The following is a 17,116-nucleotide window of genomic DNA, read 5'->3' on the forward strand; positions in this document are numbered from 1 at the left end:
CTCTCTGAACCTGCTCCCACACCCCTCCATCAAACCAGTCCAGTCCCTCACTGCCCGCTCTTAGAGGGCCTTCCCCCAGCCCTCCTGCTTCCCTGGTTCTTGTCAGGCAGACAGCAGGCAGGCAGCCAAAGACCAACAGTTGGAAGCGCAGACAACGCGCTGTTTATTGGGGTTAAGTTTCCAAGCAAGCATATTTCCAGGCCCTTCACACCAGTCGGGCTTATCTCTATAGGTCAATATAGTCTGTTTCCCAGGGTTCCCTTCCCAGCTCCAACGCCGCAGAGCGTTTACCCCTGTGACGTTATGAGTGTAAGATAATATCTCATTGAAAGGTGACAGGGCCAGAAAGAGTTAATTAACTCACAGACTGAGGTGACCCATGGGTGAATTTTAAAGACTGGTTAGGAAGATGTGTAAATGAACAGAGCTTTGAAATGCAAGTCTGCATGGTTAGAGATAGAAGGGTAGATGTTTGTTCAGGTCTTGTGTTGTTAGCAAACAAGTCTTGTCTATTGCTCTAGCTTTGATTCAAAGATCAAAAGAGGAATATCAACATTTATGAAGACACTTGAGTGAAATAGTATTAGTGTCTATATGTCTTTTTGAAGGTGGTAACCTGTAGCTGAACTGTTTAATGAATAAATTACCCTGTACTAACTGCCATGATGTTTAGGAAAAGGAAAGTTAAGCCTATTGTTTTCTCAGGCCAAAAGGCAGCTGGAAATGTATAAAAACCTTGGGACACGATCCTTCTTCATCTCAGATCTGCTTTCGGTTTCAAGAGGGGGAAACCTTAAGCCATAAGGATTGAGATCCCCAGTCACTGACTGGAGTCATCTTGAATATGGACATTGGACTATAACTTATGGACTATTTCTAAAAGGACTGTTGGCAACTACAAGCTCATCTCTGCTCTGTATCTGAACCTCAAGAATTGAACTCAAGTCTGTATGTATATGGATTTTTTAACCAAAACTCTCTCTCTTTTCTTTTTAAATACATTTTAGCTTAGTTAATAAGAATTGGCTATAAGCGTGTATTTTGGGTGAGATCTAAGTTATAATTGGACCTGGGTGTGTGGCTGATCCTTTGGGATTGGAAGAACCTTTTCTTTTATATGATGAGACAAGATGTTCAGTAATCATCATCCTATCTGACATGTGTGTCTGGGTGGAGGCCTGAGGCTGGGCACTTTAAGGGAACTGCGTTGTTTGGACTCCTGAGTAACCAGGGAGGTAATACAGGAGCTGTTTTGTGCTGGCTGGGTAAATCTAAGTATTGGACTAGCCACCAGCTTTTGGGGTTTGTTTGCCCCATTTTGTTTGCAGTTCACCCTAATTGAGTGACCTCAGCTGGCTCCCACAGGCAGCATCATCACAACCCCATGTCCCCCTTCCCAGCTCTGACACCGCAGAGCATAGGCTCCAACTCCATGGGTGCTCTGGGGCTGGAGCATCCACGGGGAAAAATTAGCAGGTGCTCAGCATCCACTGGCAGCTAAGCTTCCCCACACTGCCTCCTTCTCCCCCTCCTGAGCACACCGCATCCCTGCTCCTCCCTCTCCCTCCCAGCACTTCCTGCCCCCCGCAGCCTAACAGCTGTTTGGCAGCACTTAGGACTTTCCCGGAGGAGTGGGGATGCAGTGCACTCAGAGGAGGAGGTGGAGAAGAGGCAGGGCGGGGCGGGGACTTGGGGGAAGGGGGTGGAGTGGAGGCGGGAAGGGGGTGGGACTGGGGTAGGAAAAGGCGGGGTGGGAAGGGGACTTTGGGGAAGGGGTGGAATGGGGTTGGGCCGAGGGCAGTGCAGGGGCATGAAGAGGTGGGGCAGGGCTAGGGGCTGGGGCGGGGTCGAGCACCCACCCCGCAGAGGGGAAGTCAGCGCCTATGCTGCAGAGCGTTTACCCTGTGTCCCCCTTCACAGCTCTGATGCCGCAGAGCATTTGCCCCGTATCCCCCTTCCCAGCTCTGACGTCGCAGAGCATTTACCCCATATACCCCTTCCCAGCTCTGACACTGCAGAGCGTTTACCCCGACTCCCACTTCCCAGCTCTGATGCTTCAGAGCGTTTACCTCGTGACCCTCTTCCCAGCTTTAAGGCCGCAGAGCCTTGCCTGTGTCCCTGTTCCCTATTCCCTGGTCCCATTCCCCCACCCCCTTAGCAAACATGATTCCAATTCCCCCCATTCCTGTTTGACCCCAGTTTATATAGTAATATTCTCAGCTATACCTTAACAAATCATTTTACTGAAATTTAACTAACGAATCCTAACATATTGTAACATAATTCTCTAACCAATTATATCCTAATTAACTTCCTACCCTAATTAACATCTAGCAAAATTAATTATACAGCAGACAGAAATAATTGGAGAACCAGACAGATTAACAACAGAAAAGTGAGGGCCATAAAGATAAAAAATACAGAAATGAGGGTTTCACAACCACAACCGTTGACAAGTGATTTCTTGCCAGACAGGATGTAACCATCTTAAGATCTGTTTCTTTATCTGGTGGTGATAGGAAGACAATCCTTTCCTGATAGTACCCAACAGCCCAATACCACCTTATTTCAATGTGATTGGTTTGGGTAGTGAGGATGTGACCACATGCTTCCCAATTTATGGCTGCCCCTGCTGCTTAGCCAAAGGCTTTATCCTAAGAACAAGGCCTCAGACTATCCTAGTGAGAGAAGGCCCATACACAGGCAGACTTGTGATTTTGATTCTTTGTTTTATACCTCTATAACTAGCTAAGTGATAAAAATACACCTAAGTTCTTAAAGTATAGGCCTTTACAGGCAGGCCTGAATATCTATATTCTAACAGGTTTCAGAGTAACAGCCGTGTTAGTCTGTATTCGCAAAAAGAAAAGGAGTACTTGTGGCACCTTAGAGACTAACCAATTTATTTGAGCATAAGCTTTTGATGAAGTGAGCTGTAGCTCACGAAAGCTTATGCTCAAATAAATTGTCTCTAAGGTGCCACAAGTACTCCTTTTCTATATTCTAACACCCACTCCATGGTCCCTGCCCTTCTCTCCCCAGACTTCAGACCCTTCTAGAGGTGGGCAAACTATTCACAACAATTTTAAGAAATGGTGCCCGGTTTGAAGTGAGCATTCTGCCCCATGGGGGTAATTTCCAGCCAAAGTTGGTTCCACAGTGAAAACATGCAGAGACCGCACACATCTTTGCAGGAGAAATACTGTTTTTTGCAAAATCGGCCAAGTGTATGAAAGTAGACAAAAGGAAATAAAGGGAGAAGTTACGAAGTGTGTCAGGCAGCCCCACCCCATTCCCCCACTCTCCCCCCTGTATCCTATCCCTAACTTTTCCAAAATGTGTGCAGGCCAGGTCTCTCTCATCTGTTCCTTCCCTGAGCTGGGGAATGACTTGTGGAGGGGATTGAAGAACTGGACTAGGTGACATTAATAACCTAGTTGGGTTAGTAAGCCAGTGTTGCCAACTTTCATGATTTTTGTCGCTTTTCTTTAAGACCCAGCTCTCTGAATCATGTGATTACATGAGAATCTCACCTTTCAAGTTTTTTAAAAGCTAGCTTCTAGCCCTTGTCACAGAGAAAAGTTTAAAATGCAAACCTTAAAGGCTCAAAAGCCACAAGGCAAATAAAGGTTTCAGAGTAGCAACCGTGTTAGTCTGTATCCGCAAAAAGAACAGGAGTACTTGTGGCACCTTAGAGACTAACAAATTTATTTGAGCATAAGCTTTCGTGAGCTACATGAATGCATTCGATGATGTGAACTGTAGCTCACGAAAGCTTATGCTCAGATAAATGTGTTAGTCTCTAAGGTGCCACAAGTCCTCCTTTTCTTAAGAAAAATAAAACCTTCCAAATGCCTAAGTGCAAAATTTGAACCACAGTCTCACGATTTTTGGGTGGCCCTGACTCATGATTTTTGGGTAACATTGCATATGCATGCATAAATAACAGAATGCTACGAGCTGCAGCACTGTTTGCACAAATGTTGAAAGAAATTGTCCCTTGAAGTAGGGCACAATCTTACAAGTTGTTGAGTGCCTCTGGCTAAGAGCAGGAGCTGAAGGCATACAGGACCTCACAGGATTGGGTTTGACACAGGGCCGTCCATAGGCATACACAGCATATGCGGCTGCATAGGGCACCCAAAAATTTTGGGCACCCCAGGGTCTTAGTGTCCATGCTCCCACTTCTTCCAATCCCTGTTCTGACCCTTCCCGCAGGCTCCCACCACAGCTGGCTGGTGCAGCCTGGTGAGTCTTCCTCTGAAGTGAAAAAGCCTTCCAGCCCACCAGACCTATTAGCATAACATTGAAACTGTTAAAGAGCCAGTTAAGTGGTGGGTTTCAGAGGAACAGCCGTGTTAGTCTGTATTCGCAAAAAGAAAAGGAGTACTTGTGGCACCTTAGAGACTAACCAATTTATTTGAGCATGAGCTTTCGTGAGCTACAGCTCACTTCATCAGATGTATACCGTGGAAACTGCAGCAGACTTTATATACACACAGAGAATATGAAACAATATCTCCTCCCACCCCACTGTCCTGCTGGTAATAGCTTATCTAAAGTGATCAACAGGTGGGCCATTTCCAGCACAAATCCAGGTTTTCTCACCCTCCACCCCCCCCCCACAAATTCACTCTCCTGCTGGTGCTAGCCCATCCAAAGTGACAACTCTTTACATAATCAAGTCGGGCTATTTCCTGCATAGATCCAGGTTTTCTCACATCCCCCCCACCCCCATACACACACAAACTCACTCTCCTGCTGGTAATAGCTCATCTAAACTGACCACTCTCCAAGTTTAAATCCAAGTTAAACCAGAACATCTGGGGGGGGGGGGTAGGAAAAAACAAGAGGAAACAGGCTACCTTGCATAATGACTTAGCCACTCCCAGTCTCTATTTAAGCCTAAATTAATAGTATCCAATTTGCAAATGAATTCCAATTCAGCAGTTTCTCGCTGGAGTCTGGATTTGAAGTTTTTTTGTTTTAAGATAGCGACCTTCATGTCTGTGATTGCGTGACCAGAGAGATTGAAGTGTTCTCCGACTGGTTTATGAATGTTATAATTCTTGACATCTGATTTGTGACCATTTATTCTTTTACGTAGAGACTGTCCAGTTTGACCAATGTACATGGCAGAGGGGCATTGCTGGCACATGATGGCATATATCACATTGGTGGATGTGCAGGTGAACGAGCCTCTGATAGTGTGGCTGATGTTATTAGGCCCTGTGATGGTGTCCCCTGAATAGATATGTGGGCACAGTTGGCAACGGGCTTTGTTGCAAGGATAAGTTCCTGGGTTAGTGGTTCTGTTGTGTGGTATGTGGTTGTTGGTGAGTATTTGCTTCAGGTTGCGGGGCTGTCTGTAGGTAAGGACTGGCCTGTCTCCCAAGACTTGTGAGAGTGTTGGGTCATCCTTTAGGATAGGTTGTAGATCCTTAATAATGCGTTGGAGGGGTTTTAGTTGGGGGCTGAAGGTGACCGCTAGTGGCGTTCTGTTATTTTCTTTGTTCGGCCTGTCCTGTAGTAGGTAACTTCTGGGAACTCTTCTGGCTCTATCAATCTGTTTCTTTACTTCTGCAGGTGGGTATTGTAGTTGTAAGAAAGCTTGACAGAGATCTTGTAGGTGTTTGTCTCTGTCTGAGGGGTTGGAGCAAATGCGGTTGTATCGCAGAGCTTGGCTGTAGACGATGGATCGTGTGGTGTGGTCAGGGTGAAAGCTGGAGGCATGCAGGTAGGAATAGCGGTCAGTAGGTTTCCGGTATAGGGTGGTGTTTATGTGGCCATTGTTTATTAGCACTACATTTATTAGCACTACATTGTTTATTAGCACTACAGCTGAATTTACTGAAAAAACAGTTGTGCATGACTGTAATATTTACTCAGAACATGTTAGTCTACAGGACCTTAGCTTAAAATTTGCTTTTAAAATATTTCATTAGTGTGTTGCTGAAGCTTATAAAATCACATCGCTAAAAAATCCTTGCATAGATTTTTAGATGCACAATCTGAGTATTCCTCTTTAGCCTTAAATGCTTGGATCTTCAGACATATAGTTTTCTAAATAAATCCTTCAAAAGACCACCGTTATCTACAATACACATGCGAGCCTGGGCAGCCATTGGGCATAGGGGCACCAGTTTAATAATACTGCATAGGGTCCCATAAATCCTAAGGATGGCCCTGGTTTGACATACTAAATTTTAACATAGTTTAGTGAAAAAAATGTATTACACTTTTTGATTAGCAACTGGACAGTCTAGTTAGTGCAGATAGGCCATCTTGTGTGAAGGAAAAGCTCTTTTTTTTCAACTCAGACAAATGTACAAGCTGCTTGGTCTTTAATGTTTCTCAGAAGGATCTGTTGCAGTGCAACTGTAATGCCTACAGACCCTGGTCTTTGATGGGTGGGATCGAAGTGGGGACCTCTGGAGCTGAGTGCATGAACCTCTGCAGCATGAGCTAAAAGCCAACTGGCTGTTAGCTAAGGGTATAGAGCAGACTCAATCTCTCTCTCTTTAAGTGGTCTCAGTGCCATTTGATGGGACAGAACACCACATCCAGATGGTGTGTGGGTTACACAACCACTTCTCCCCATGTACTCCCATATCCACTTCACACAGACAAGATCATAGCATAATACAGCTGAAGGGTTGTTTTTTTTTAAAGTTACCTGAGCACAATATACATTATGTATTTAACACTGTGAAGTGTTTTGTAGCGCATAATTTGTGTGAAAGAATCATAGACTTGTAGGACTGGAAAGGACCACAGGAGGTCATCTAGTCCAGTCCCCTGCTCTCATGGCAGGACTAAGTATTATCTAGACCAGTGGTTCTTAAAGCCGGTCCGCCGTTTGTTCAGGGAAAGCCCCTGGAGGGCCGGACCAGTTTGTTTACCTGTCGCGTCTGCAGGTTCCACCAATCATGGCTCCCACTGCCACGGTTTGCCACTCCAGGCCAATGGGGGCTGCAGGAAGCAGCGCAGGCCAAGGGATGTGCTGGCCGCCCTTCCCGCAGCCTCCATTGGCCTGGAACGGCAAACCGTGGCCAGTGGGAGCCGCGGTTGGCTGAACCTGCAGACGTGGCAGGTAAACAAACCGGTCCGGCCCTCCAGGGGCTTTCCCTGAACAAGCGGTGGACCGGCTTTGAGAACCACTGGTCTAAACCATCTCTGGCAGGTGTTTGTCTATATGCCACTCTGAGCCCAACAGTTTTTTTCTGGCCAATCTTGTTTTGGACAAGAACATTTGGGGTCATCATGATGAAGTAAAAGGGGACTTTTGTTTGTTATAAAATACAGGTTGGTTTTATATATATCTGAAATAGTTACAAGGTGTATCCCAAAACATTTGACAGTGTCAGGAAAAAAGTTTTACAGAAGTGGGTGCAGTGATTTGTATGGTGATGGTCCACCACACCTTATGGTGACAGAGTAGAAAAATATGAGGAAACTGTAAAGAAAAGAAAGATGACATATTTACAAACAGTAAAGTGGAAGATAATTTCAAGCCTATTTAGTTATAGTAAGGGAAACTGAAAAGGTACAATAATAGGGAGAAGAATCTTTAAGATCAAATTCTGGCCCTCACTGCTTTCTGGTTGGCTTGTGAGGAGGAGGGGGTGGGGGTGGGATGGGAGGTGGGAATACCAGCACAATCTCTTTCATAGGTATGGGCAGAAGCTAGTTATGGCAGGAGCATGGTATCTGAGAAGTGGAGAGTGAGTGCATAGATGGGAGGGAGGGGAGATAAACACTAAAATACTGTGTATGGAATAAGAAAAGGAGTACTTGTGGCACCTTAGAGACTAACAAATTTATTTGAGCATAAGCTTTCATGAGCTACAGCTCACTTCATCAGGTGCTTACGCTCAAATAAATCTGTTAGTCTCTAAGGTGCCACAAGTACTCCTTTTCTTTTTGCGAATACAGACTAACACGGCTGCTACTCTGAAACCTGTGTACGGAAAGTGTTTCTGAGCCTCCTCTTAGAGTATGCCTTCAAAGATGGAGCTGACCTGTGGAATGTGAATGTGGCAAGCTTTTGGACATCTTGAATTGGGTACAATAATTGTGCCCCATGATTCTCCCCTTGTCCATGGATTTTATTGCTTACACCATAATCTGACCAACTATCAATTCATTTTCTTCAAGAAACAAAAGTTTCAATACACTACTTACCGTAATTTCCTTTCCCTGTCAGTTTGCATTTAATTTCATAGCTTTAATAATCATTGTTTTATTTATCATCTTTTCATTTAAATTCTCATTATGTTTTTTCTGTACTCAGGGAACAAATACAGGATCCCACTGTGGTAAAATGAATGCCCTATTGTCCAGCTCCTGATTACATGGCCTAGAGTACATTAGTTCTAAACTATAAGACAGCCATGTATTAGATTGGTTGATCTGAAGAAAAGGTCAGGCATGGTGCATAACAGGGAGGGATATGACCTAGCCTTGCTCTATGGTGATCAGGAGTCATAGAGTTACTTGGAGGTCAGGTTCCCTGTTCCTCTGTGCAGCCATTCATATATCTTTATGTTAGCTGCTTGTTATGAATATGGGATTTACTCTATACTCAAGACTGCAGTAACTCCTAAATGTATCCAGCAGAGGGTAGGGAGGAGAAAAGGAGATTGGAATGGATTCTTCAACCTTATAACATTGTATTTGGCTTGTAAAAGGAAAGATACTGGAGGGAATTGTTAAGGGGACTCCCTCCCTCCCTCGCTCTGAACACCAGGGATGATCTTCCGGTCAATGTGCTGATCACTTGGAGATGCCAGTCAGGAGATTGTCTTTGGGTGACAAGGTCCCATTTAGTTATTTCCCCAGTATCATCATCAGTGGAACTGGAATCAGAGATCCCATGTTCCCTGGAGGTATTTTTATTGACAGGACACCGGTGGAACAGGAGTTATGTTGGAAGGGAAGCAATTCAGCCGCCAGGACAGAGCAGTGCATAGGGTTAATAAAGTTCCACTTGTTCAACTTAACCTGCATTCTGCTTCACTCTTTGAGAACAAAACCAAGAGGCCCCTGCCCATGCCACTGGCCTGTTGGAGAGGAGCTGTGCACAGGCAATGCCTGCTCCAAATGTTATGGGCCAACACGGCATTGCCATATACTGTAAGGCAATCGGCATGGCCGTGGTCTGTGACTTAACCCCAGGAAGAGGGAAAAGTGGCGTTAAGTGTTATCTGTTTGCCTCTGAAAAAAGGTGCTTGCTTCTCATGGCGTGCGAATACCTCTGCAGCGAGGGGGGGCTGACCCAGCCGCCGAGCACCTGTGGGCTCGCTCCGTCTAGTCTATCTAGTATTTCTATTACGCGTATGGTTTTGGTGTCGTGCTGAGAGCTGTCCAAATGGAATGCTGCTAGAACCAGTATTGGGTCCTTCAGTTATAACCAGAGACTGTAGTCAGGTCACTGGCATGTCTGTCTCCTGTTGCAAAGTTAAGAAATGCTACGTTTGTTAAGACTGTTTTCCCCTGTGTGGCTCTTCTTCTTTGCCACGTCGCCTGTCTGTTGGGCCACTGTAGCAATACACCAAAGTAGAAGAAGCGAGGCTAGATTCTCATTTTCCTAGCTACTTTTACATGGCTCCAGACTCTTCTTTGCAGTGATGAACTTGGAAACCTATAGAAGTAGCTGGATTCAAGGAGGAGGAGCCAACACAAAATGTGGTCAGCCAGCTCTCCCCAGACCACCAACAAATGTTCCAATTACTACCAATGGTAGATGGACCACAGTTTGGGAACCTCTGCTCTAGACCATGTTGCTTCCCTACATTCTATCTAATTTATAGAAAGAAAAGGAGGACTTGTGGCACCTTAGAGACTAACAGATTTATTTGTTAGTCTCTAAGGTGCCACAAGTCCTCCTTTTCTTTTTGCGAATACAGATTAACACGGCTGTTACTCTGAAACCTATCTAATTTATGATACTTTTTTTGTTTTTAGTTCAAACTGCATTTGCCGTAGAATATCCTACATGTTTTGGAGTATGGTTTTCATAGTATGAGGCCTGATACTGTGCTGATTTTGCACAAAACCCACCATTTAGCACATTGGGCTTTGGCTGTGTAGCATTGCGTGACTGGGCCCTTGAGTTGCAGGGTGTACCAGTAGTAAAAAAAAAAAAAAAAGAAAGCCTGGCATTTTTGGAAAGGGCAAAATGTATATTTGTTACTTCTCTTTTGTTATACAGCTCATGTTGGGATTCCTAAAAGAAGAGTAAAAAAAAATCCTCTCCCAAAAAACCCCAAAGCCAACACCTTCTATTTGAAATCTCTAAATCACCTGAGGAAAGCGAGATGATTGCACTTGTAAATTTTGCTCAGGAAATGTTTTATTGAATGTATTTAATTGTGCATCATCACCAGTGCAAAAAAGCATTTACCCTGAAAAAAGATTGAAAAGTCCATCAAAAAGCGACAGACTTTAGTAACAATATTGATCATAGAATCATAGAATATTAGGATTGGAAGAGACCTCAGGAGTTCATCTAGTCCAACCCCCTGCTCAAAGCAAGTGAAATTACTGGCAGATGTTATTAAAACTAACATTTTAAATTTTAATAACTCAATTAGAACAAACTTATTGTTACCTTAAAAACACTGTCTACCAAATATACCTGTAAATAATGAAGGATTCCTGAGCACCTATTTTTATACCAGAGGTGTCCAATCAATGTACAGTCTGTACATTACTTTATTATTTCTGTACTATATCTTTTCATTTAAAATATTTGGATCCATTTAATACAAAAAAGTTTGCTGTGCTTCAAGTCATTTTGTCACTATAATATTTTTTGGATGTGCAAAATGGAATGCAGAATGTAAAGAAAGTTTCTAAAGAAAAATTGCTATCTTACATTTACTGCAAGCTTGTAGTGGATTGGCTTACAGAAATGGATGAGTAGAGTTCTGCTTTAAGCATAGGGATATCCCTTTTTTCTTCTTGGGAAGTACACTGATTAGTGTGCATGTTACTCAGAATATGCAATTTAATTCATAAATATGTTTTGTGATACAGCACAGCCAGAGGGCAGCAGCAGGAGAGTGTTTTTGTTTGTTTGTTTGTTTGTTTTTTGAAGCAGAAAAGAATTTTATTTGTGTAACACTTACAAGGAATCACCAAAAAGGATAAAGCAAAACTATGCAACAAAACAAAAGCAAACACAAGGTATAACACAGCAGCCTTCAGGAGGGAGAAGTGTTCAGGCTAGCCTGGGCCCAGAGCGGGGGGGCTTCCTCAACACTTGTGGTCTTCCACCCTCCTGAGTTACCTGGTGGCCTAGAGTGGGGGGGCTTCCTCGACACTCATGGTCTTCCACCCCCTTGAGTTACCTAGTGCCACGCCCAGTGTCACCGATTATTCCTCTCCTGAGAGTGCCCAACAAGATGGGCATGGCTGCGGGGTAGGCGGTTTGGGGGTGTGGGGAACGTACACCACGTGTGATATGACCCCTCCTAGGTGACAGTGATGATGGTATCCACAGCGGCAACGGCTGGGGCTGGGGTCTCTCGCTCTTCCCCTCAATCAAAGGGTCAGACGGAGGGAACGGACGGGGTCACCGAGCAGAGAACCTCAGACAGCGCCCACCACTCCTCGAAGGTGTCAAGGGAGTCGGTGGATGCCGCCCAGAGGAACTCTGCCCAGATACGTGAATGTACTGAGGATCGGAAAACGGCCCTACAATCGCAGGACGCTTCATTAGCCAACCTCCCCTCTCTGGTTTTGTAAATGGCTGTTTTAGCTAGGGCTAGGAGGAGGTTAACCAGGAGATCTCGCAATTTTGTGGGGCCACGGATGGGGAGTGTGTAGATAAAAAGGTGAGGGGAAAAGTGTAGCCAAAAGCGTAATAAAATATTCATGAGGAGCCAGAAAAGGGGCTGCAATCTGGCACACTCTAAATATACGTGCGCCAGGGTTTCCCTCACATTGCAAAAAGGGCAAGTATCCGGGATGGGGGTGAACCGTGTCAAAAACACGCCCGTGCTCACAGCTCCATGAATGAGCCGCCAACTAATGTCCCCAACGGGCCTTGGGACCAAGGTGGAATACAGGCTGGCCCACTGAGGTTGCTCACCCTCCAAAGGCGGCAGGAGGTCCCGCCACTTTGTATCGGGGCGGGACACCAGGGTGTGGGCTTGAAGGGTGTGAAGCGTGAGTGTGTATAAATATTTCCGTGGCGCCATTTGGAAGCTGACCGGCTGCAGTTCATGCAGCCGGCTTGCAGTGAAAGGGTGAGGGGTTTGTTGGGATCTACAGGGTAGGGGCCCAATTGAAGGTCCGGCGGGCCTGGGGTAGAGGGTGGGCGGGGTGCGCCCTCGTGCAGGGCTTGATTAAGATAAGCCCGAGCAGCGGGCGTCAAGGTGGCCTTCACCTCCTGAAGTACGCGCCGGGGGGTACGAGGTCTGGAGAGCCCCATGCGCCGGGTGAGTGTCAAGGGATCCAGCCAGTCTCCCTGGTCGTAGTCCAGGAGGTCTCCGACTCTCGTGACTTCTGCCAGGACCAAACTCTGGCACACCGAGTGGGACTCCGCCACCTGCACACGGAGCTGGGGGTTGTGTAGCAGGGGCTCCGCGAGGAGATCTGCTCCCACAGTGGCCGCCACGGACCTGGTCGTTGAGAACAGTTTCCAGGTCCGGAGGAGGTCCTGGTAGAAGACCGGCAGCCCGGAGAGGTCTCGCGGAAAACCTCTCGGACAAAGATAAAAGAGCTGCCGGTCGTATCGGAGCCTTGGAAGCGGCACAGGAAGGCGTGCGCCAATATGCTCCACGTCAAACTACCTGCACTATAAAGGAGCCTCTGCAGGGCCTGGAGGTGGAAGACACGGACCTGAGTGTGCAGACACTTCAGGTCCTGCCGTCCTTCCTTCAGGGGTAGATGAAGAACCCCAACAGGGGCCCAGTGCATTCCTGACCAAAAGAACTCTAGAATCGTTGTCCGGAGGTTGGTCAGGAAACCCGGGGCCGGAACCAGGGTGTTGAGTCGGTACCAGAGCATGGACAGGACTAGTTGGTTAAGCACCAGTGCTCTCCCTCGGAGGGAGAGACATCGGAGTAGCCTCGTCCATTTCCGGAGCCGCTCTATCACCCCGCCCTCTAAATTTTGCCAGTTCTCCAGCGGGGAAGGGTGCGTGGCAGAAAGGTAAACGCCTAGGTAGAGCAGTGGACCCGCACTCCACCGGATGGTCTGAAGTGCGGGTGGGAGGGAGCTCACCTGCCGCCAGTCTCCCACCGCCAAGCCAGAGCTCTTGACCCAGTTGACTCGGGTGGAGGAGGCTGCCAAATAGATGGCCTGGCAAGTCTCCACCCGCACCAAGTCGCCCGGGTCCTGGACCACGAGGAGTACGTCATCGGCATACGCCGACAGAACCAGCCGCAGCTCCGGCTCCCGGAGCACCAACCCTGTCAACCTCCTGCGGAGGAGACAGAGGAAAGGCTCGATCGCCAGAGCGTACAGCTGGCCCGAGAGGGGGCACCCCTGCCGCACTCCTCGCCCGAAGCTGACCGGCTCGGTCAGGGTCCAGTTGAGCCTAACCAAACACTCCGTGGAGGCGTACAGCACCCGGAGAAAACTCACAAACTGAGGTCCGAATCCAAACGCCTGCAGAGTGCTCAGGAGGTACTCATGGTCTACTCTATCGAATGCCTTCTCCTGATCGAGAGACAGGAGGGTGAACGACAGACCGTCTCTAAGCCCGAGCTCCAAAAGGTCTCAGACTAGAAATAGGTTGTCAAAAATGCTGCGACCCGGGTCAGTATAGGTCTGGTCTGGGTGGATCACGTCCGCCATCACGGACCCTAGCCGCAGCGAGATTGCTTTCGCTACAATTTTGTAGTCCGTGCTAAGGAGTGAGACGGGACGCCAGTTTCGTAAATCGTGGAGGTCCCCCTTCTTCGGCAACAAGGCGAGCACTGCTCGCCTGCACGAAAGAGGGAGGACCCCGCCTTGCAAAGACTCAGCCCAGACAGTGGCTAGGTCTGGGCCAAGGATGTCCCAAAATGCGCGGTAGAACTCCACGGTCAGCCTGTCCATGCCCGGAGATTTATTGGTGGGCATATGACAGAGGGCTTCCGAGAACTCGGCCAGGGTGAGAGGCAGCTCTAGCCGGTCTCGGTCGCCCACGCTGACCATGGGGAGTTTCTCCCAGAACACCCTGCAAGCGCCAGGATTGGTCGGATCCGGGGAGAAAAGGCTTGTGTAGAAGTCATGGGCCCTCCCACACATCTCCACCAGATCCGTGAGGGGGGCGCCGTCTTCTGCTAGAAGGCAGGTGACGTGTTTCTTGGCCCCCCTCGTTTTCTCCAGGGCGTAGAAGAAACAGGAGCCACGATCCATCTCCCGAACGAGGCGGATGCGGAATCGAACAAAGGCACCTCGGGCCCGATGGTCCTCGAGGGCCCGGAGCTCCTCCCGCTTCTCCCGGCACGCTCCGCAGAGGAACGGGTCCTCGGGGCTGGCGGCCAGATGCCTCTCCATCTCTAAGACCTCCCATTCCAACTGCTCTATCGCTGAATTTCTCCGTTGGCTGGTGCCCCGGGTGTAGTCACGGCAGAAGAGCTTGGCGCGCACCTTCCCTAGATCCCACCATCGCCGCGCCGAGGGAAAGGCATGCCGCTGCTGTCACCAGGCCAGCCAAAACTCCCGGAAGGACGTCACGAAGCTCTCATCCTCCAACATGCTGTTGTTAAAGTGCCAATAGGCCGGCCCCGGCCTCTCTGCATGGAGGGAGGCTGTTATGGTGGCTAAATGATGGTCGGAAAATGGGGACGGCCGAATGTTGGAGGAGTGGGCCTGTGAAAGATGGAAACGGGATAAATAAATACGGTCCAAACGAGAGTGGTGTGACCGATAGGCCTCCACCCGGACAAAGGTGAACGTGGAAGTGTCATCTGGGTGGTGGTCACGCCAGACATCTACTAGGGAGTGATATTCGACTATTTCTCGGAGAATGTTCGCAGCGGCCTGGCTCAGCTCGGCCCCTGAGTGGTCCCGTTCCTTGAGGGTGGTGTTAAAGTCCCCTCCCAGGACTAGGCACTCATGAGAATCTAGGGTGCCGAGGAAGTCGGACACCCGCTGATAGAACTGTGGCCATTTCGGGCTTGTTGTCGGAGCATAGATATTAACAAAGTTGACCACGAGCCCCTCCATACGAACTTGGAGATGCAGCAGATGGCCCGGCTTGGCCTCAGTGACCCCTAGCACCTTGGGCCGTAGGTTGGGGGAGAACCGGGTCGTCACTCCAGCTTGCCACATCGTGAAGTGGCTAAAGTAGACCCTGTCCCCCCACTCCAGCCGCCAGCTGTCCTCGGTGGTCGGATCCGTATGGGTCTCCTGCAGGAAAACTACAGAGTACCCCCCTTCCCGAAGGTAAGAGAGCACCTGGGACCTGCGGAGAGCCATCCTACAGCCCCTGGTGTTCAAAGTTGCGATAATGAGAGGCGTCATGCAGAGGGCTGGGGGTGTGGGGGTTCCTTATTGGCGAGGGTGTTTGCGGCCCTCGGTGGGTCGCGCAGCAATCCGTGACCCATCCCGTCATTACGGAAGCCATGGGCCCGCCCGTAGGCTGCAGCACCATGCTTTCCTTGCCCTCTACCCTCCTTTATAAGGGCCCTTGTGGCCTGGAGGATTTGATCAAAGTCCCATAGCTGGAGAGCCAGCTGTACCCTGTTGCGGGTGCCATGGATGTTTTCTAAAAACTTCCGCAATGCATTTCGCAGCTCATGGGGGGGTGGGCTTGCGATTTCCGGGTTGTTCCCTGGTGGGGCTCTTGATGCAGCCTTGTGGTCTGCTGAGGCGGGCAGGCAGGGTGCGGACCACCGACAGGGCGTCTGACAGGCTAAAGTTATTAGGTCCATCTCACACCTTGGGGTAGAAGGGGATGGCGGAGGGAAAATTGCAGCTCCTAATGGGTCGTGGCAGGAAAATGCAAAGGCTGGTCCCTGGGGGGAATCCGCAAAAAACGGAAAAGAAATAACCCCAGGGGGTGGCAATAGCATTGCAGGAGGAGGTGGATTGGGCAGGGACAGGGGTGGGGGTGCGGGCGGGGGCAGAGGCAAGGCTCTGGGCTTCGGGAGGCAAGCAGCTGAAAAGTGGTGCCTCCTGAGCAGATTTGAGGGATGGGGGAGGGGGCTCCCAGCGATGCTAGGCGCACGCTCTGTGGTGGATTTGGCGGCCATGGCATCAGGTGGTGGACCACCTTCTGTAGGGTGCCTGCCTGGGAAGGCGGTTAGGGGGAGGGAGCATGGGGAAAGGGGGACTGGGGTGAGGTTGCCCAGATCGAGGCCAGCCGGCAGTAGATCATCCTCTCCCTGGGTGACCGGGGTCAAACCTAGGGCCTCAGTCTCCTCATACATGGAGGAGAGGTTGTCTTCTGCTACCCTGGGGCCCGCCTTGATGGTCGCTTCGGGGTTCGCGGGGGGTTCGGGTGGTATCCGGGTAGAAGGGGCTTCCTCAGGGGTCTCGGAGGGGAGGGTCTCCCGTGGAGGGGAGATTCTACCTTCCAATGCCATTCTGTCTTCCCCTCCCGACACCGGCGGATGGATCTGACTCGTGGGCATAGCGGAAGGCTCAGTATCAGTGCCTCCCTTCCTGGTCTTCCGGGGGGCCTCTGCATCGGATGGGTGCAGTGGAGCTCGAGCCTTCCGCTTGCCTCGCTTTCCTTGGACTAGGGTTCAGCCCTCCATAGCATCACCTGGGGGTTGGTCAGCAGGGGTCGTGTCGGGGGGCAGAGGTGATGGTTCACAGGTTCGGGGGGGTAACAGTGAGGCAGCATGAGGGGTGGGGGGTTCTCCTTGGGGCGGGCCTTCTCCTATACCTGGTAATATCTTTGCTGCACCCTCCTGCATAGGCTCTTCTGGATTGTTAATAGCAAGGGTGGGATTCCCTTGCTTGTCTGGGCGTTGCAGGGGAGGTGTCTCTTGGGCCCGGACGGGAGCAGCGGTGGATTGAGCAGGAAGAGAGGTGGTTTCAGGTGCCGGGCGGCCAGGGGCGCCGGCAACGACGGAGCCGACGTCCTGCCGGGTCTCGGGGGTCTCGGGTGCCCCTCCCTGCTGGGTCAAAGGGCAGTCTCTTCAGACATGCCCCGCTGAGCGGCAGA

The sequence above is a fragment of the Caretta caretta genome, chromosome 5, assembly GCF_965140235.1.
Source record: "Caretta caretta isolate rCarCar2 chromosome 5, rCarCar1.hap1, whole genome shotgun sequence".
In the NCBI taxonomy this organism is placed as follows: domain Eukaryota; kingdom Metazoa; phylum Chordata; order Testudines; family Cheloniidae; genus Caretta; species Caretta caretta.